The sequence below is a fragment of the Schistocerca cancellata genome, chromosome 2, assembly GCF_023864275.1.
Source record: "Schistocerca cancellata isolate TAMUIC-IGC-003103 chromosome 2, iqSchCanc2.1, whole genome shotgun sequence".
NCBI classification, from domain to species: domain Eukaryota; kingdom Metazoa; phylum Arthropoda; class Insecta; order Orthoptera; family Acrididae; genus Schistocerca; species Schistocerca cancellata.
Genome location: NC_064627.1, coordinates 187,428,648 through 187,449,505, shown reverse-complemented (window position 1 = coordinate 187,449,505; position 20,858 = coordinate 187,428,648). Strand labels below are relative to the sequence as shown.

The 20,858-nt window shown below is 44.5% G+C and overlaps 1 protein-coding gene across 3 annotated transcripts in view; it reads right to left on the bottom strand.

Annotated features, from left to right (window-relative positions):
• LOC126161504 (disks large 1 tumor suppressor protein) overlaps nucleotides 1-20,858 on the bottom strand; it is a 935,475-nt gene that overhangs the window by 625,676 nt on the left and 288,941 nt on the right. The gene's annotated exons all lie outside the window — the stretch shown is intronic.

Below are 20,858 nucleotides of genomic sequence, written 5' to 3'. Positions count from 1 at the left end.
CAGTTGCTCGGCCACCAGTGACCAGACGTTTTCAATTGGTGAGAGATCTGGAGAATGTGCTGGCCAGGGCAGCAGTCCAACATTTTCTGTATCCAGAATTGCCCGTACAAGACCTGAAACATGCGATCGTGCATTATCCTGCTAAAATGTAGGGTTTCGCAGGGATCGAATGAAGGGTAGAGCCACGGGTCGTAACACATCTGAAATGTAACGTTCACTGTTCAAAGTACCGTCAATGCGAACAAGAGGTGACCGAGACGTGTAACCAATGACACCCCATACCATCACGCCGGGTGATACGCCAGTAAGGCGATGACAAATACACGCTTCCAACGTGTGTTCACCGCGATGTCGCCAAACACGGATGCGACCATCATGATGCTGTAAACAGAACCTGGATTCATCCGAAAAAATGACGTTTTGACATTCGTGCACCCAGGTTCGTCGTTGAGTACACCATCGCAGACGCTCCTGTCTGTGATGCAGCGTCAAGGGTAACCGCAGCCATGGTCTCCGAGCTGATAGTCCATGCTGCTGCAAACGTCGTCGAACTGTTCGTGTAGATGGTTGTTGTCTTGCAAACGTCCCATCTGTTGACTCAGGGATCGAGACGTGGCTGCACGATCCGTTACAGCCATGCGGATAAGATGCCTGTCATCTCGTCTGCTAGTGGTACGAGGCCGTTGGGATCCAGCACGGCGTTCCGTATTACCCTCCTGAACCCACCGACTCCATATTGTGCTAACAGTCATTGGATCTCGACCAACGCGAGCAGCAATGTCGCGATACGATAAACCGCAATCGCGATAGGCTACAATCCGACCTTTAGCAAAGTCGAAAACGTGTACGCATTTCTCCTCCTTACACGAGGCATCACAACAACGTTTCACAAGGCAACGCCGGTCAACTGCTGTCTGTGTATGAGAAATCGATTGGAAACTTTCCTCTTGTCAGCACGTTGTAGGTGTTGCCATTGGCGCCAACCTTGTGTGAATGCTCTGAAACGCTAAACATTTGCATATCACAGCACCATCTTCGTGTCGGTTAAATTTCGTGTCTGTAGCACGTCATCTTCGTGGTGTAGCAATTTTAATGTCCAGTTGTGTAACAGACAACCAACACTGCGTGAAATAACTGCAGAAGTCAATATCGGGCGTACGAGGGTCGTATCTGTTAGGACAGTGCGGCGAAATTTGGCTCTTACGGGCTATGGCAGCAGACGACTGACGCCAGTGCCGTTGCTAACGGCACGACAACGTCTGCAGCGCCTAGCCTGGGCTCCTACCCATATCGGTTAGACGCTACATCACTGCAAAACCGTGGCATGGTCATGTGAGTCCAGATTTCAATTGGTAAGAGCTTTTGGTAGGGTGTCAGCATGGTGCAGGCCCCACGAAGCCATGAATCTAAGTTGTGAAAATGCGCTGTGCAAGCTGGTGGTAGCTCCATAATGGTATGAGTTGTGTTTGCATGGAATGGACTGGATCAGTGCCTGGAAGTGGTTATGGTCGGCTACTTGGGGACTATTTGCAGCCATTCATGGACTTCATATTCCCAAAATACGATGGTATTTTTATAGATCTGTGCGCCACATCACCTGGCCGCCACTGTTCGTGATTGGTTTGAAGAATTTCTGGACGGTTCGAGCAAATGATTTGGCCACCGCGCTCGCCATGAATCCTATTTATGGGACATAATCGAGAGTTCAGCTCGTGCACAACATTCTGCACTGGCAACACTTTCGCAGTTACGCACAGCTATAGGAGCAGTACGTCTCAATATTTCTGCAGGGGACTTCCAACGACTAGTTGAGACTATGCCACGTCGAGATGCTGCACGAAGTCCCACAACGTATTGTATTGTATTGTACTAAATGGTAACCAGAGACCTAGAAACGACGGGCCAGCTGGAGTGGCCGTGCGGTACTGGGCGCTACAGTCTGGAACCGAGCGACCGCTACGGTCGCAGGTTCGAATCCTGTCCCGGGCATGGATGTGTGTAATGTCCTTAGGTTAGTTAGGTTTAATTAGTTCTAAGTTCTAGGCGACTGATGACCTCAGAAGTCGCATAGTACTCAGAGCCATTTTTAGAAACGACGGAGAGGTTCCGTCCCCACCGCAGCCGCAGTGGTCCACAACCCCACGACGACTACCGCAGTCCACTTCACTCCTCCGCCGTCCCACACCAAACCCAGGGTTATTGTACGGTTCGGCCCACGTTGGGCTCCCCAGGGAACGTCTCACACCAGACGAGTGTAACCCCTATGTTTGCGTGGTAGAGTAATGGTGGTGTTCGCGTACGTGGAGAACTTGTTTCCGCAGCAATCGCCGACATAGCGTAGCTGAGGCGGAATAAGGGGAACCAGCCCGCATTCACCGAGGCAGATGGAAAACCGCCTAAAAACCATCCACAGACTGGCCGGTTCACCGGACCTCGACGCAAATCCGCCGGGCGGATTCGTGCCGGGGACCAGGCGCTCCTTCCCGCCCGAAAAGCCGTGCGTTCGACAGCACGGCCAACCGGGAGGGCTCCACAAGGTATTAGATGATATCCCACGACTTGTGCTACACCCGATGTTGGTTCTTACTCTGCAGTGTTCGTCACAACTGTTAGCACGTTTAGTCTCTGTCATTTACGACTGTAGTCAGTGCAAAGGTGAGTGACACATCCGTTCATCAACAGGTGGACAGCTGCAGGCTGGCAGTGGCAGGCGGACAGGCCGGGCTGCCAGCGCTCGGTGTGACCGACGACATGGCGCCGGCCGTGCGAAGCGCAACTAGCCCGCAACTCGCGGTCGCGCCGGCACCCGGCGGCCCCGGCCAATTTAGCGCTCGGCTGCAACTACACTGCGCTACACGCCGGCGTACAGCGGCTTCCCCACCCACCCCCAGACCCGGCCAACTCATCTCACAACTCGCGCGGACGGTCGAACCGGCCCCCGGCAAGCTGTCACCTCCTCTCCGCGCACTGTCCGTCCTCGCTGCTGGCTCGCTCCTACAGAGGGCAGTGCGAGACATCCCCGGCTACCAATAGAACACACTCTACTCTCAGTTGCTGGTCCCTCCGTAGCTTGCAGGTATTCCTCCAAACTCCTGTTGTGCAACGATCAGTCGCTTTGAAAATCTGTAATACCACTAACATCCAAAACTCCATACGTCAGACAGTCAGATACGTACCGAACGTCGTAGGTCGATAGAGTATCAACCATAACTGCGATTTAGTTCGTACTATGTGCTGTTTTCCAGCATAACGGGCGTAAGCGTTAATTACAAGTAACACCAGAACTACGGAGCACATCAAAAGCGAAACTGTGAAAAACTAACATATTCTGCTTCCATGGGGGAGTTCGTAGAACGTTAAATGCTCGTACCAAAAGTCCGGCGCTCAAATCCCAATGACGACAAATTTTTCTACTGTACTGCGTGTGAAAGTGTTCATGGGACAACGCATTTACACTACTGGCCATTAAAATTGCTACACCACGAAGATGACGTGCTACAGACACGAAATTTAACCGACAGGAAGAAGATGATGTGATATGCAAACGATTAGCTTTTCAGAGCATTCACACAAGGTTGGCGCCGGTGGCGACACCTACAACGTGCTGACATGAGGAAAGTTTCCAATCGATTTCTCATACACAAACAGCAGTTGACCGGCGTTGCCTGGTGAAACGTCGTTGTGATGCCTCGTGTAAGGAGGAGAAATGCGTACCATCACGTTTCCGTCTTTGATAAAGGTCGGATTGTAGCCTATCGCCATTGCTGCTCGCATTGGTCGTCAAGATCCAATGACTGTTAGCAGAATATGTAATCGGTGGGTTCAGGAGGGTAATACGGAACGCCGTGCTGGATCCCAACGGCCTCGAATCACTAGCAGTCGAGATGACAGGCATCTTGTCCGCATGGCTGTAACGGATCGTGCAGCCACGTCTCGACCCCTGAGTCAACATATGGGGACGTTTGCAAGACAACAATCATCTGCACGAACAGTTCGACGACGTTTGCAGCAGCATGGACTATCAGCTCGGAGACCATGGCTGGGGTTACCCTTGACGCTGCATCACAGACAGAAGCGCCTGCGATATTGTACTCAACGACGAACCTGGGTGCACGAATGGCAAAACGTCATTTTTTCGGATGAATCCAGGTTCTGTTTACAGCATCATGATGGTCGCATCCGTGTTTGGCGACATCGCGATGAACGCACATTGGAAGCGTGTATTAGTCATCGCCATACTGGCGTATCACCCGGCGCACAGTGGGTCAGAATCCCAAAAAGCTGACCGAGCGAGGTGGCGCAGTGGTTAGACACTGGACTCGCACTCGGGAGGACGACGGTTCAATCCCGAGTCCGGCCATCCTGATTTAGGTTTTCCGTGATTTCCCTAAATCGCTCCAGGCAAATGCCGGGATGGTTCCTTTCAAAGGGCACGGCCGACTTCCTTCCCCGTCATTCCCTAATCCGATGAGACCGATGACATCGCTGTCTGGTCTCCTTCCCCAAAACAACCAACCAACCCAAAAAGCTGGTCAAAATATAAGTAGTTGTTCAATTTGTACCAGACTTAGTATGTAAGGGTTTACGGAGTTTCTGATTAAGAATATGATATCAAAAAGTGAAAAAAACTAAATGGCGGACCCAAGATGGCAGGCTCTATGTACACTACTATCATTTTTTACGTATAAAAGTAATTTTTAGGGAATTATCGAGGTTACTGATGATGACAGAGTTCAAAAAATTTAAAAATGGTGGATCCAAGATGGCGGTCAAAATCTATGTCTTTTTATTTATTTATATTTATATATTTTTATTCATATAAAAGTCAGTATTTAGGGGTTATTGTAGTTAATACTTAAAAAATAAACCAAAAAAGTGGAAAACTCGAAGAAAGGACCAAATATAGGTTACAAGATGGTGTAAAATATTACAAAAAATTATTTTTTTTAATTACAATTATTTATTTTGTAAATTTTTTATAACTTAATTTACAAGTTTTCATATTCTTATTCTTTTTCATCTTCTGCTTCAACTGAATGGTCATCATCCTCAAACACTGTTTCCTCATTATCTGCATCTGCATCTGAATCTTCATAGTCTTCCGCCACAGGAACTAAGAGGGCAACGGCTTCTGGCGACAAACTCTTCAGTTTCTTCGGCGAAGATTTGCGTAAGGAAGAAACGTAGGGGTCTGTCGTTGCCAACAATCTCCTGAACACGTCTTCCATAGTCGTAACTCTTGAAAACTTTCGAGAAAAACTCAGGCGATATTGCTTTATCAACATATTGGTTGATTCCTGAGCATCCTCCGATAGTTGACCGATGGGTAAAATGGCCGAAGAAATAATGTCTGGACCGTGAATCAACAATATATGGACTGCTGTTGGCATGTTGTACCAGGAGTATTCTTTCACGTAGTGCCTGGAAGTTGCTAAGGCGTATGCTCGAAACTTTTCAACGTCGATCTGACGTCCGCTCGAAATCGTCTGCAAAATTATATGGAAACGGTGGATTAGTTCTTCGGAAACTCCAGTTATCAACGCTGATGTTGGAGTGTTTTCAAAAAAAAAACGTCGAGCGGTGTTTCCGTCATTCGTAATGCCAAACCCTTGTTTCGGCATGTCAATTACAATTCCAAGCTGCTCTTTGAAAGCTTTTTGAATGTTGGCTTTCAGTATTGCTTTTTCCTCTTTATCTTCTGCTTTACGTGCCTGCCACTTTTTTGTTTTCATTTGGTATGCCAAATGAATACAACATTCAAAACATCGAATCCAGGCGTGAAGAGTTGATAGTCCGTACTACAGATAATCGGCGGTAACTTGTTTTTTCAAAACATCGTCAATGTTATTAAATTGGGCAGACGTAGCCTTGCAGAGATAGCACCGTTGCGCAGATTTCGTGTTGGTGATAGCATTGCACACTTTACCATCTACCATGGTCATGCTTAAATTCTATTTAATGGAAATGTCTTTCCCATGAATAACTGTTTCGAATGACTGAAGTTGTTCGATCTGTTTGTCGTAATACGCTTTCTCATTTAAAGACGTTTGCTCTGTTTCCTTTGTAAATTCTAACTTCAGTGGTCTGCAAAAGAGGGTTGAAGACGGCTTCGGATTAATCCATAAGATCTTTTCTTCTTTAGTTTCTTCATTTACACCTGCAAGTTTCAGTGGAACAAGCGAAGTGAAAAATAAAGTTGCATCTGAAATACTCGAATCTGAAAACTTCATTTTATACATGCTTTGCCCGGAGGTTCCGTCAAAGCCCCACTTACAAATAAGGGCCATATTAGACATTTCCGAATCACTCAGATGTAAAATATCGTCTCGTTTCAGCAGTAGAACACGTTGAACAGTGTGGTCTAACAAAGCTTGCAACCGTACCTCAGCTTTTGATTCGGTAAAAGTGAGGGTTACGTCTGGAGGGCAGCAAGCTTTTTTTGCTACCAAAACAGCTGAATACGGTGGATATAGTGTGTTTAAGCCTTTTCCTTTAGCCCCATTTCTCAAATGCTGGTAAGATTCTTTTGACAATTTCAAGTCGAAAAGGAGTGCTAGACTTTCATTTGCATCATATGAGGATGGCGATGATGTTGAAAATCACAAGCCTGCCTCGTATTTTTTCACCTTGGATGGACTTGAGAGTGTGACGTCTTTCACAATCTTCGCAGCATCTGGGTGCCCCGAAGATCGAAGACTCATTTGCGCGGCGAACGATAATTCGACAGGACTGAACTTCGTACGAATCTCCTCAGTTCTCCTTCTTTTAGACCTATCAGATAATGTTTCAAATTTTGTGGCAGGTCGGCCTGTTGATTTAGTCACACTTGCAGGTTTAGAATCAATCGGAATATATACTATTGTGTTTAACCAGGTTTCGTTCTTCTTGAAAAAATATCCTTGTCGCCGAGTTGCTTCCTTATACTTGCTTCTTAACTTTGTTGACAAAATCGAAATGGTAGGCCTCATATCATAGGGAATTTTAATTGTATGTCCACTTTTTTCTGTCAACGACCTTTCCAAATGTTCTATGACCCCTTCCAAATCATTTGACAAATACTCTTTTGTTATTAGAAAAATATCTTTCCTCGAAAATCCGATTCTGGAATACGCTGGATCAGATGAAACTGAAATTTTTAAAAAAAATCTGTGTTACATTTTTCGTCATTTTTCTAATTATTTTATTCTTTACAATGCTTCTACGTGTCGATTGTAATTTAAATTGTACAAATAAAACTCATAATTAATTGATTCTACTGTCATTTTTGAAGATGTCTGAACAATGACATTTTGCAAGTGTCGCTTAAAACGTGGCTCAAAGCCAGAGTCGCAACTAGTCGCAGGATTTGAAGCTTAATTTACAAAGGTAATAATATATACTTGCGTACACAGCGCAAAAGAAAGCGGAATGTCGTGGAATTCGTAACTTATCTCTATTTTTTAAGCGCATTTTACGATTTTGTCATTCATTTCCCTGTAGTACGTTAATTGAAATGTAAACGTGCATAATTGATTATTTAATAGTGATATAAGTGTTTTTTCACTAGTACATACCTCCTGGAATACATTCCATATTGAAAGTATTGGTTTCACTTGCACAAAACATAAATAACTTCCTTCAACAACACGATTGTTTTTGTAGCCTGGCCAGCTGCGCGCACGCTAACAATGAACCGCCGCATTTGACCTGAGATATTACCGAACAAATGAACATCTGGTCGTCCGCACAGCCGGCATTCAGTTGTCCCAGCATTGCTGCTGCCAATCTGATAGTCCAAAATCTCCATCTTTAAACTTTTTTTTTCCTTTTTGGCCACGTTTTCAAGACTGGCCCACTGTGCGGCGTGATGGTATGGGGTGCCATTGGTTACACGTCCAAGTCACCTCTTGTTCGCATTGACGGCACTTTGAACAGTGGACGTTACATTTCAGATGTGTTACCAACCGTGGCTCTACCCTTGCAATTTTAATGGCCAGTAGTGTATAATACGCAAAAGAGCTGCTTGGAGTTTACTGTAATGTTCTCTTGGCAGTCCGCTTTCACTTCGTTTCTTTGAAAGTAGTAAACCTACAGAATACATATGTAGTTTCGCAGAATGTATAATCAGAAAAGAAAAATAAACAACTGAAGCTCACGCGCGGAAGTAATAGTAATAATAATAATTAATAATAAACTAAATAATAAATTCAATAATACGACTGCCAAAAGAACATTACGACAAACTCCGAGAAGTCCTTTTAGAAAAAACTGTCATCATTGGGGCTTGAACGATCTACCCTCCCACCCAGGAGAGATCTGCACAATGCAATCACTCACAGACACGCTTTTCCTGTGCTCCGTAGCTCTGGCGATACTTTTAACTACCGTTTACGGATGTTCTACTGGACGACAGCACACAGCACCAACGAAATCGGGCTCTTGGTTGATACTCTATCGACATACAACGTTTGGTACCGACCTTAGTGCCGATATCTGAAGGTTTGGGTATAAGACCCCATCCCACCTCCCCCCGACTCTTTAAAAAATCAAACTCCCACGTACAATACAAGTAAGTTTACGTGTTAAATTTTGATGTTAAGTACGTAAAACATTTATGGTCGAAGACGCATAAATCTAATTATGTTGGTTTTATTTGTATCAGATTATTCATCCACAGAATAATGAAAAAGTCAAAATCAAAACGGCTAAACCCAAAACGTTACGAGGGGCGTTTGAAAAGTCCCTGCAAAGTCCGAGAGATTTCACAACCGGCGCGTATCGACGACATGTTTCGTTAGTAGCTTTGGAAAGAACGCACACCAAGTTTCATGCATATTGGTCTATTTCTTTGTGTTTGGCATTCGTGTGAATCAAGGAAGTCGAGTGACTGTCAAAATATGGACGAAAAAGAGTTTCGTGTGGTGATTAAATATTACTTTCTGAAAGGCAAAACGCCTCAGGAGACTAAACAGAAGCTTGATAAACATTACGGCGAATCTGCACCTTCGATTACAACAATTTATAAGTGGTTTTAAAATTTTCGGAGTGGCCATATGGACACAAGTGATGCTGAACGTTCTGGACGCCCTGTGGAGGTTACGACTCCAGAAATCATTGATAAAATCCATTATATGGTGATGGATGACAGAAGAATTAACGTGCGTGAGATTGTTAGTGCTGTGGGCATCTCGAATGAACGGATCCATAATATTTTGCATAAACATTTGGACATGAGAAAGCTATCCGCAAGATGGATTCCGCGGTTGCTCACGCTTGACCAAAAATGGAATCGTGTGAAGTGTTGCAAGGATGGTTTGCAGCTGTTCAGGAAGAATCCGCAGGACTTTCAGCGTCGTTTCGTCACTATGGATGAAACATGGATACATTACTATACTGCTGAGACCAAAGAACAATCTAAACAATGGGTTACCAAGAGAGAATCTGCACCAAAAAAGGCGAAGACCATTCCTTAGGCCGGAAAGTTTATGGCGATCTTTTGGGATTCGCAAGGCATAATTATCATCAAGTTTCTGGAAAAGGGTAAAACTACGCCGAAAAGGGTAAACCTACGCCGACGATTGGACCGCAAAAAAGTACTTTTCCACTACAACAATGCACCAGGACAGATCTCAGCAGTTGTGGTCGCAAAATTAATGGAAATAGGATTCCAACTCGTTTCACATCCCCCCCTATTCTCCAGACGTGGCTCCCTCGGACTACTATCTGTTTCTCCATTTGAAGAAATGGCTGGCGGGACAAAGATTTTATTCAAACGAGGAGGTGACTGTAGCAACTAATAGCTATTCTGCAGACTTGGACAATTCCTAATATTCAGAAGGGATCAACACACTAGAACAGCGTTGGACGAAGTGTATAAGTCTAAAAGGAGACTATGTCGAAAAATGAAAATGGTTTACGCCAAACACGTGAGTAGTTTTTATTTTTGCACCGACTTTTCAAACGCCCCTCGTATATGTTCATGTAAGGCCTTTCCGGCAAACAGCACACGGGGCGCCCAGAAAGTAACGCACCACTTTTTTTTTCTCAGCCAACACCAATGGTACAAATGCTGAACTTAAAGTATGCATTATTTGACGTTTCCGGAGTGCGCAATCTTTCGTTTCTTCCGACCGATTGCGTAGCTGCAACAGTGTTTCAAAATGGCGACTGTAAGTGATGTGCGACACAAGCAGCGTGTCGTCATTGACTTTCTCACTGCAGAGAATGAAACTGTTGGGAATATTCACAAACGTTTGTGCGCAGTTTATGGAGCATCTGCGGTCGATAGGAGTAAGGGTAGTCGCCGGGCACAGAGGGTGGGGTCATCAGGAGGCATTCCGTGTTTTGCAGCAAGCGGGGAGACCGTCCACGGCTGTCACAGCTCGTAAGATGCAGCTCGTAGATGTGCTCACTCGCGAAGACCGGCGCGTAACGACACGGCAGTTGGGGCAGAAGCTGTCAACCAGTAAAGGAAGTGTGGATACAACCATCCGTGCTCTTGATTACTCAAAAGTGTGTGCACGGTGAGTTCCGCGCAGTTTTATGGTGAAAATTTTCTCTCAGAAAAATAAATTCTTCTAAGTTGCTGCAACGTTCTGAAGCTGAGAGGGAAGCCTTCTTTTATCGGACTACGAGGTGTGATGTAGCCTAGGTTCACCCTTTTGAGCCCGAAACAAAATGACAGTCGATGAAATGGCGTTATCCTCACTCTCTACGCAAGAAAAATTTCGAAGCGAACTGCATACACCGGTAAGGTCATGATCACTGCGGTCTGAGATAGCGATTCGTCATACTCGTTGATGTGATGCCAAGAGGCATTCTGCAGCATGTCTGAACACATTAACCAAGCTCAAGAAGCGCTTCCAGAGCCATATCAACCCAGTCGATTGTTTGACTCAACATGATAACGTTCGGCATCACACAAGATTGAAGACTTCGGAACACATCGCTCAGTATGGTTGGAGGGCTTGACCCCTGCAACCACAGCCTTCACCTAGACCAGGCTTCCACTTGTTTTGCCTTTAAAGGATGCCATTCGTGGAAGACATTTTAAGGATGACGACGAGGTCATTCGCACAGTGAAGAAATGGTTTCGTGACCAGAATAAGGAGTGATATCGACAGGGCACGCACGCCCTTGTGTCTCGCTGGATTAAGGCCACAGAATTACAAGAAAATTACATGGGAAATAGGGAGCGCAGAAGAAACGTCATTATTTCTCGTGTGTACGTTTCATTGTGTTCAATACAAAACTGCTGAAGAAAAAAATGTGGTACATTACTTTCTCGACAAGCCCCGTGCATAATGTCAAATCTTTTCCTTTAGGTTTGATCATTATCAAACACTGCATGAGTCCAGTCAAGATAATTTGCGCTCCATTTCCAGAAAAGGAATTTCACACATTTCCATGTTTATGACGCACTGTTTATGACTAGCACTGTGTAAAAGCTTGTTATTTCTGGGTAAAAATTCTTGTTCTGAGCTCGTAACCTTGTTTTCACTGCATGAATTACGCTCTCGCCATCTTCAGAGTATGTCCCACACAGATAAACCTCAAGTGATCCAACAAATGGAAGGTTGAGGCCGCCAGGTCTGTGCTATAGGGTAAATGAGCAGTGAAGTCCAACCCAATTTGGCGATGTGTTCTTAGGTTCGCTATAGACATACATTACAGAATAGTTCTGTCAAGAACACATCAAGGACAGTTTTTAATATTCTGGCTGTTTCTGTCAGCTTCGTAAACTTTTTTTAAATGTATTAGTACTTTTAAGCAATATGGATTATAAGATCGACAGAATAGATGTATATGAAAAACAGATCGTTAGAAAAATAATGGGTGAAATATAAACTGCAGGTGTTTGGAAAATGATCAGTAATGTGAGGTCTACGAAAATACAGGGAAAATACCACAAATATTGGCAAGGCGAAGATTGGTTTTCTTTGGACACCTCAACCGAATGAATGAGAATACGCTAACGAAACAAATATTCCTGCATTTCTGGAAAAAAAATAAAGAACACATGGGTTACAGATATAAGAAAAGAACTAACACCAAAAAATCGGGAATAACAGACGAAACGTTTCTAAGAATGAAAAGCTACATTCAGAAGACTTTGAAGGCAGAAAAAATAAAGAATCGGAGACAACATTCACAGTAGATGGAGTATTGGAAAAATAAGAAACATCAAAGGAATAAGAGGAATTTGTTGTTACGTGACCTCAGTTGGTCAAAATGGAGATTAAAAAAATAATAATAATAAACTCTTTTAGCCGTAGTATGTTACCTGCCGATTTTTATCTCTCACCAAAAGCCCTCTCTCGAAATCTGAACTAGCTCGTTTTCTGTGCCGTGGCTGCAGCGTAATCTCTCGCTAACATGGTCAACCGACTGCTCACTTCAACGTGCCCCGATTAAATAAAGACGGTCGTCGCCCCAGTTTCATTTCCACACCAGAACCGGCGACGCGACCGCATACGACGGCTACCACACACAATATTTCACGGCGAAAAAATTAATTAATGACGGCGGAAGGGGCCTAATTTATGGCCTTAATAAAGAACGCGCAAGCTGCCGGCAACCAACGGGCAAACTCCATTCCCGGTCCGTCCTCCCGCCTCACCACCATCGGCTGTCTCTCATGCGAACGGACCTGTCCGCTCCCATATTTCCACCCCCTGCCTTTCTCCAGCGCCTTTCTCCTCGGCTGTGGCCCTCCAGATGAGTGGCTGCTGGAATTACTCCCCACAATAGCCTGTCAAATGCAAGCTTTCATTACCGCCGTGTGCGGCGCGCTGTAAAGGAAAAATTGCATTCAGACCGCCGAGACCATAAATGCGAAAATTTCTTTCTCCGCCGGCGAGGGAAAACGCTGGTGACCGTAAAACCTATGCCGCTACAAATGGACAGAGAGAGAAACTTGTTCCAACTCCTACAGGGAAAAGTCTGGTACTACAAGCGCCGGACTTCTGTTATTCTTTTAGGATGGCAATGACGGCAGGAAAACACAAAAGGAAAGAGATGGGAGGCAGAGAACGCCAGCACTGTTCATTTAAGACTGTCGTTTTGTAAGTTTTGAACAAGTTATCAGCAGCGACGAGTAAGTACCATTACATCCAGAGTTCTTTTCCATTTTGTTCCTTCCCAAGATTTAACACGAATATCAAATGGCTCACTTTAAGAAGCAGACTGCAGTAATACCTTTTCAGTTATTACGAATCTGAGAAGGTTACTCCACCACTTTAAAAGGCTATATCTTTTACAAGCATGCACAAACAACTTTGGCATAGTTTTTTCAATTACATTTAGGATCAAACTTACATTTAGGATCAAACTTTTAATTTACCTTTCACAAGCCGGCCGCTGGTGGCCGAGCGGTTCTAGGCGCTTCAGTCTGGAACCGCGCGACCGCTACGGTCGCAGGTTCGAATCCTGCCTCGGGCATGGATGTGTGTGATGTCCTTAGGTTAGTTAGGTTTAAGTAGTTCTAAGTTCGAGGGGACTGATGACCTGAGATTTGTTAAGTCCTATAGTGCTCAGAGCCATTTGAACCTTTTTTTGAACCTTTCACAAATGTTCAGTGTGCCTTCACCGAAGATCATAGAGCAAGAAATACTATAACGGGGGCAGAGATATACATATGCCACCGTGATGCCCTCTGTGAAGGACGTATCACAAATTGTGGTCGACAGGGGGATAGTATCGTTGTTTGTGGTAACTAACTACTGCCAACGATACGTTGCACATTTTGGCCAAGGTTTAAACCGTTATTGCAAATACCTAAATCGTTCGTCAAACATATTTCAATGGCTTCCCTAAAAATCTAGTACGAGAAGAATGATACAGATGTTCTAGAAGGCCATGGCATGACATTGTTGAATACTGTACTCGGTCACGCCAGATTAGACAGGCCGTGTACACGCAAGCGCAATTGGCCCGTCATATCGGTATATAAGGTGGACGGGAGCGCTTTACAGTGAGTCTCGTCGTGGAAGATGGCTAAAATGATTAATATTCCCAAACCCCGAATGTCCGGTTCCTAAATGAGAAGTATAGACCTATTTCCATCCACGATCTCCTAGGTCAAATTCTGGAGAGTACTGTACTGCAGTCGCACCAGTCCACTACATCTTCCCAAAACAATTTGTACAGCGAAGAGGTAAGGAGAGAGACCTGAGGGCGTATTTCTTGATATAGAAAGTCTTATGACCGCGTCTAGCACGATGGCTTAATATATAAATTAACCTCAACAGAATGTCCAGGAAATATGCTAATGATGATTGATCAATTCAAGAGGGAGAGGAAATACTTCGACAGGAACGGCAGTCATTGCAGCAGCGTAAAAACGATGTTGTCTGGGTTTCGTAGGGTTAGGTTCTGGGGCCCGTGCTGTATTCTGTCGACAGCAACGACATGCTCAAGCTGGCCGGAGAAGAAATCGTCTTATACGATGATGGTACTACACAGTTCAAGGGCTGAGGCAATACAAACTTTATGGTTTGGTACCTTAGGCAGTTCCACAAACATCTGGACAAAATGGTTCAAATGGCTCTGAGCACTATGCAATTTAACATCTGAGGTCATCAGTCCACTAGAACTTAGAACTACGTAAACCTAACTAACCTAAGGACATCACACACATCCATGCCCGAGGCAGGATTCGAACCTGCGACCGTAGCGGTCGCGCGGTTCCAGACAGTAACGCCTAGAACCGCTCGGCCACTCCGGCCGGATTTATACATGGGAGTCCGATTCTTTAAATAATTGATGGTGGTGGTTACTAGTTTTATTATAATTTAAAATTTTCTTTAAAATCGTCGTATTTCTAGGGAAGGATCTTTATTTACTACAAGACGTAAATTCCATGAAAATAAGGGCACTGCCGGCCGCGGTGGCCGTGCGGTTCTAGGCGCTTCAGTCCGGAACCGCGGGACTGCTACGGTCGCAGGTTCGAATCCTGCCTTGGACATGGATGTGTGTGATGTCCTTAGGTTAGTTAGGTTTAAGTAGTTCTAAGTTCTAGGGGACTGATGACCTAAGATGTTAAGTCCCATAGTGCTCAGAGCCATTTGAACCAATAAGGGCACTAAGTAACATACCAAAACAATTGTTCGTGTATATTCTTGATGCAGAACACTTTCGAATCTTGTTTATGACATTACATCTCAACAACATAGCCAGTGCTAAAAACTTTGTGTGAAATGTAGACGATTCGTTGTTAAATAAACTCTCATACAGCATTAAAAACTTTTCTTAAAGCACTACCATAAATAATCGTTCAAGGTGCCTGAAACTATGTTGTTTACACTTTGTTCTTTGACACATGCGGTGTCCAGCGCCGAAACTACAATCTCAGCGGTACTCTGCAGCGCGTCTCTCTTTAAAAACTTTCTGTTGGTTAATTCTATATCCCAACTGATCGTGATGATAATGGTACGACCATCGAAATGCGTAGCTGCCTTTAAAAAGAAAGTGAGTGAAGCAGAAAACCGGTGCTGTGAGTTTGTGTAAAAGTTATTTTACGGCTGTGGCAGCTCTCGTTCTGAACGGCCGCGATCGCGGAGCGTCTGTGTCGGCAACCGAACGGGTCGCGCCCGACGTGTAGGCTACGCCGCAGGCGCCGATGTTCCCTCGGCCTGGCCTCCCCATAAAGCGGCTATCGGCCGCCGCCATGACGTCGCCCCCGTATATTTACGGACGCAATAAAAGTCCTCCAACGTCCCTTTTGCCCCTCGGCGGGAATGTTGTTGCCACGCGGTCCGTTTATGATCTCACGCAGTGCGTAAACGTCGCTTATACTCACGCGGGAGGGCAGGTGCGTCGGAATATAGCTTCGGATGCACTCGCATTTTCGTTATCACCGCAAACCATGCTAGCCTCTTTAAAGTTTCCACAGATTTTTAGGAAAAACTGTAATGTATGGCAACCGAGCGTCACTGAGAAACGCGCGCACGCACGCACGCACGCACACACACACACACACACACACACACACACACACACACACACGCACACACACAGCAGTGTCGGCATTGCACATCGGCGTAACAACTTTTGTTTTTGTGTCTGTATGTGTGTGTTTTGAGAGGGGAGGGGGCGTACGCATATCTATCACTAGACTTCGTCTAATGTGAATTAGATAAGCATCTACTAACAATGAAAGTAATCCACTAAATTACAGGCCCAAGTCATTAATGTCGACATGCACCAGGATTTTGGAATATATATTGTGTTCGAACATTACGAATTACCTCGAACAGAACGGTCTATTGACAGGCAGCCAACATAACAAGCTGTTTATTCACACGAAGTGTTGAGTGCTATCGATAAGGATTTCAAGTTGACTCCGTCTTTCTAGATTTCCTGAAAGATTTCAACACCGTACCTCTCAAGCGGCTTGTAACCAAATCGTGTGCTTATGGAATATCGTGTTATGCGACTGGATTTGCAATTTCCCGTCACAGAGGTCACAGTTCGCAGTAATTGACGGGGGAAGTCATCGAGTAAAAGAGAAGTGATTTCTGGCGTTCCCCCGGTTAGTGTTATAGGCCCTCTGCTGTTCCTTATCTATTTAAATGACTTTGGAGACACTCTGAGCAGCCGTCTTGGGTTGTTTGCAGATGATGCTGCCGTTTATCGCCTAGTAAAGTCATCAGAAGATCAAAACAAATTGTAAAACAACTTAGAAAAGATTTCTGTATGGAGAAAAAATTGGCAATTGACCCTAAAGAATGAAATGTGTACGATCATCCACATGAACGACAAAAGGCATTAGTTAAATTTCGGTTACACAGTAAATCAATCAAATCTAAAGGCCGTAAATTCATCTAAATACCTAGGAATTACAATTACCAACAACGTAAACTGGAAAGAACACATAAAAATGATGTGTTTTATTGGCAGAACACTTAGAAGATGCAACAGACCTTCTAAAGAGACTGCCTACACTACGCTTCTCCGTCTTCTTTTGGAGCACTGCTACGCGGCATGGGATGCTTACCAGATATGGGTTAACGGAGTACATCGAGGAAGTTCAAAGTACAGCACGTTTTGCAGTAGCAAGAAACACGGGAGACAGCGTCACGGACATGATACAGGATTTGGGGTGGGCATCATTAAAACAAAGGGGTTTCTCGTTGAGGCGGGATCCTCTCATGAAATTTCAATCACCAACTTTCTCCTTCGAATACGAAAATATTTTACTGACGCCGACCTATCAGGTGTAGAAGTAAGAAACTAGAATTTGGTTGCAATATTTACAAGTCTGTATTTTGAAACTGATAAACAATATTTTATTCAAATTAATCTCCACTGGTATTTACACATTTCTCCCATCTCTCCGGCAGGCTATGAATGCCACACACACACAAAAAAAAGAAAGAGCAGTTCTTCTTTTGAAGCGAACCAGTCAGCGAGTCATTATCGTACATTTTCATACGAACTGAAGCGTTGTTCAACGAGAGCGTGTTCCAGTGATGAAAATACATGATAATCGGACGGAACTAAGTCTGGAGATTAAGCCGCATGCCCTAGTATTTCCCAAATGAAAGCCTCGATCGTTTCCCTTACCCGTTTTGCCGTGTGTGATGGGGCGTTATCATGGAGCAATAGGACATTTTATTGCCATTTTCCATATTCCGGTAGTTTTCACGTAATGCTCGATTTAAATCGATCATTTGCTGTTGGTAGCGATCAGTGTTAACAGTTTCACCAGGTTTTAGCAGCTGATAATGGATGACACCCTTCTGATACCACAAAACACATAGCACTGTCTCCTTTCCAAAGCGATTTGGTCTTGCAGTGGATGTCGATTGTATGCCTGGATTCACCCATCATTTACGACGCTTAGGAGTCTCAAAATATATCCGTTTTTCGTCGCCTGTCACTATTCATTGGAGCAACGTCTTTCTTTTGTATCTGGCGAGCAGCATTTCACACGTGTTCTTTCGATTTGCTTGTTGTCTTTCATTCAGTTCATTCGGAACCATTTTCCCACTTTCTGCACCTTACCCATAGCTGTCTACCAAGAGAAACGGCTTTCTGCGCTACATTCAACTCTTCCGCTAGTTCCTGTAGAGTTTGAGTATCATCTTCATCCAATAAGGCCTGCAATTCGTTGTCTACAACTTTTTCGGTAGTTTCCCGCGCTCGTCGTTTCTCACATCAAAATCACCACTTTTTAATTTTTTGAACCACTCGAAACACTGTGTTGTCCCAAGAACATGTTCGCCGAATGATTCTACAAGCATTCGATGCGATTCTGCAGCACTTTTCTTCAAATGATAACAGAAGACCAATCCTGTCCGCAAATCGTAGTTCGTAGGCACAAAACTCGACATGTTTTCGGGTTTGAAACAGATACAGATGTATGGAACTTGGGTTACTGTGTGTTGGCATTCGTCGTCGACCGTTACAGGAAGAAGATGGCGTTGCAGACGCGGTCTCACGGGCCCTACGCTGACGGCTGGCACCATACATAGGGAAATTCCTGTTTCATACTTCTACACCTGGCACATAGGTAGAAACGATCATCACGGCAAAGTAAGGGAAGTCAAAGCTCACACACGAAGACATAGGTGCTTGTTTTTGTCACGGGCTATTCGACAGTAGAATAATAGAGGATTATTGTGAAGGTGGTTCGATGGACCCTCTGCCAGGCAGTTAGTTGTGATTTGCAGAGTATCCATATAGATGTAGATCTTTCAGCAAAACCATTAACAAGACAGGTATACTGACTGTGTTGGGAAGGTCTTGTGTGTGCAGTCAAGGCTGTGTTATTCTACACAAAGAAACACTTCATTAATATTAACAGTCACAAATGTGGACGTAGTTTTAAAGGTCCAGCCTTTTGGAACAAATTTATTTTTTTAATTTTAAACAAAGACGCTATACAGCTGGGAATACTTTGCTCTGAGACCTCTTACGAGTAGGAGTTCAGACTTACTGTAGACCGCAATATCAATGAGCCACAGGTAAACTTATTATTATATTGTTAATATTACTATTCTTTTCGTATCGGCCTTCACCAGACCACGCTACTTCAACTGCACTTTTCCTGTTCCTTGCGCCTGTGACTTAACTTTAACCCAGCATTCTAGCATTCGTTTCCAATGTTGTTTCTTTCATGCTCCAGTCCACATTTTGACGTTTTTAATTTTGGCTATTATTGGAAACCAAGGCGCTCATTAAGGTTTCTGTTGTGTATGGAGAAATGCTTTTATGGCTATCCTCAAATGCTATAGCCACTTCTGAAAGTTCTTTTTTTTATCTCGGTGAACTACACTTCCCTAGTTTCTAGTTGAAAAACTAGCAGATCCGATTGCTCAAGCTTGTGGGAGTCATACGTGCAATGTGTCCACAAAACAAAATCCCTTTACAAATGGTAGTGACCTTTTCTACATACACACAGAGTTCATGGTTGCGTCGTCTCCTGAATTCTTTGATTGGGCCTCGAATTTTCCTATGGGACCTAACATCTGAGGTCATCAGTCCCCTAGAACTTAGAACTACTTAAAGCTAACTAACTTAAGGGCATCACACACATCCATGCCCGAGGCAGGATTCGAACCTGCGACCGTAGTAGTCGCGCGGTTCAGGACTGAAGCGCCTAGAACCGGTCGGCCATCGTGGCCGGCTATTTCAAAAACTGCCTGGTTGCAGTGTTCGGTATGTATATATTAAGAAGTGCGCAAGGCAAAATTTGGAACTGTTCAAGAGTGTACAGTCAGAAGAACTATGGGTGCTATCAACGTACTACTGCAAAACACATTTTTCATCGTACACAAGATACAGGTGCGACGGGGGGGTTATAACATTAATATTTATAAAAAGGCGTCACATCTAAGAAACATACGAAATTTATTATACGAGTAAATGTCAGGTTATAAAAGATGTTCAAACCATTAAAAGCTCTGTAAAATACATTGATTGCAATTAAAATGATAGTGATTTACGTAGTGTCACATCTCAAAACTTGTAAGAATATAATTCTGCTGTGTAACTCTCGGTAACAAACCAGCGAGGACAATGGGTTCCTTATGCCAAATTACTCAGAGAACTTCCGCGAATAAGCTCCGAAACTTCGTCGATGTAGTTCGCGATCGATCTCGATAAATGTATATTTTAAATTATACCTCGGCAGCGAGATAAACATCTCGTCTCGGTAGTTATAGTGTGCATAGCGAGAGCAACCCCACTTTTGCCGCTTTTTACCATTCGGAAGCGTGCGAGCACAAAGCACTGACAGCTGCTCAGAGGCCCTGCACCGAGTCCGCAGGCAACCCCTCGCAGCGGGCGTGCTGTGCGGGGAGGCTGACGGCAGGGGCAACCGTCTGCCACTTACGGGCTGCAGAACGCCGCCTCAGATTTTAAAGCGCGCAACTGAAATATGCTAACTCTAGAAAAGATGACAGGCGGGGGAGGGAAGAAAAGACATTGTAAGTCCCTCTGACGCCAACTAGCGCCGAGTGCGGCATTAGGGAGACGAGCGAGAGACGTCGGACAGCTTGGCGGAGCTGCGGCGTGATGCAATTCCCCTCGCGCCTCTTTCCACTTCCTCTGCGTCTATTGTGGAGGAAAGAGACGAACGGCTGTGAACGTACAGAACGACAGGCGTTCACAGAATGGCATCTGGAAGTAGCAGCTGAAAAATCACTCTTGCGTTCATTTCGTAAAAAGCAACTAGGATATTGCAAACTGTGCTGTTCGGTCTGTCGTTGAGGCAGCGCCGACAGTATTTCGAGAGAGATAGAGATAGAGAGAGAGAGAGAGAGAGAGAGAGAGAGAGAGAGCTAATCATAATCGCACATAGTCGATATTCACAAAGAACGAATACGAACGTATATGGAACGAAGATAATAGAAGGGGATTGAACCTTTTGAAAG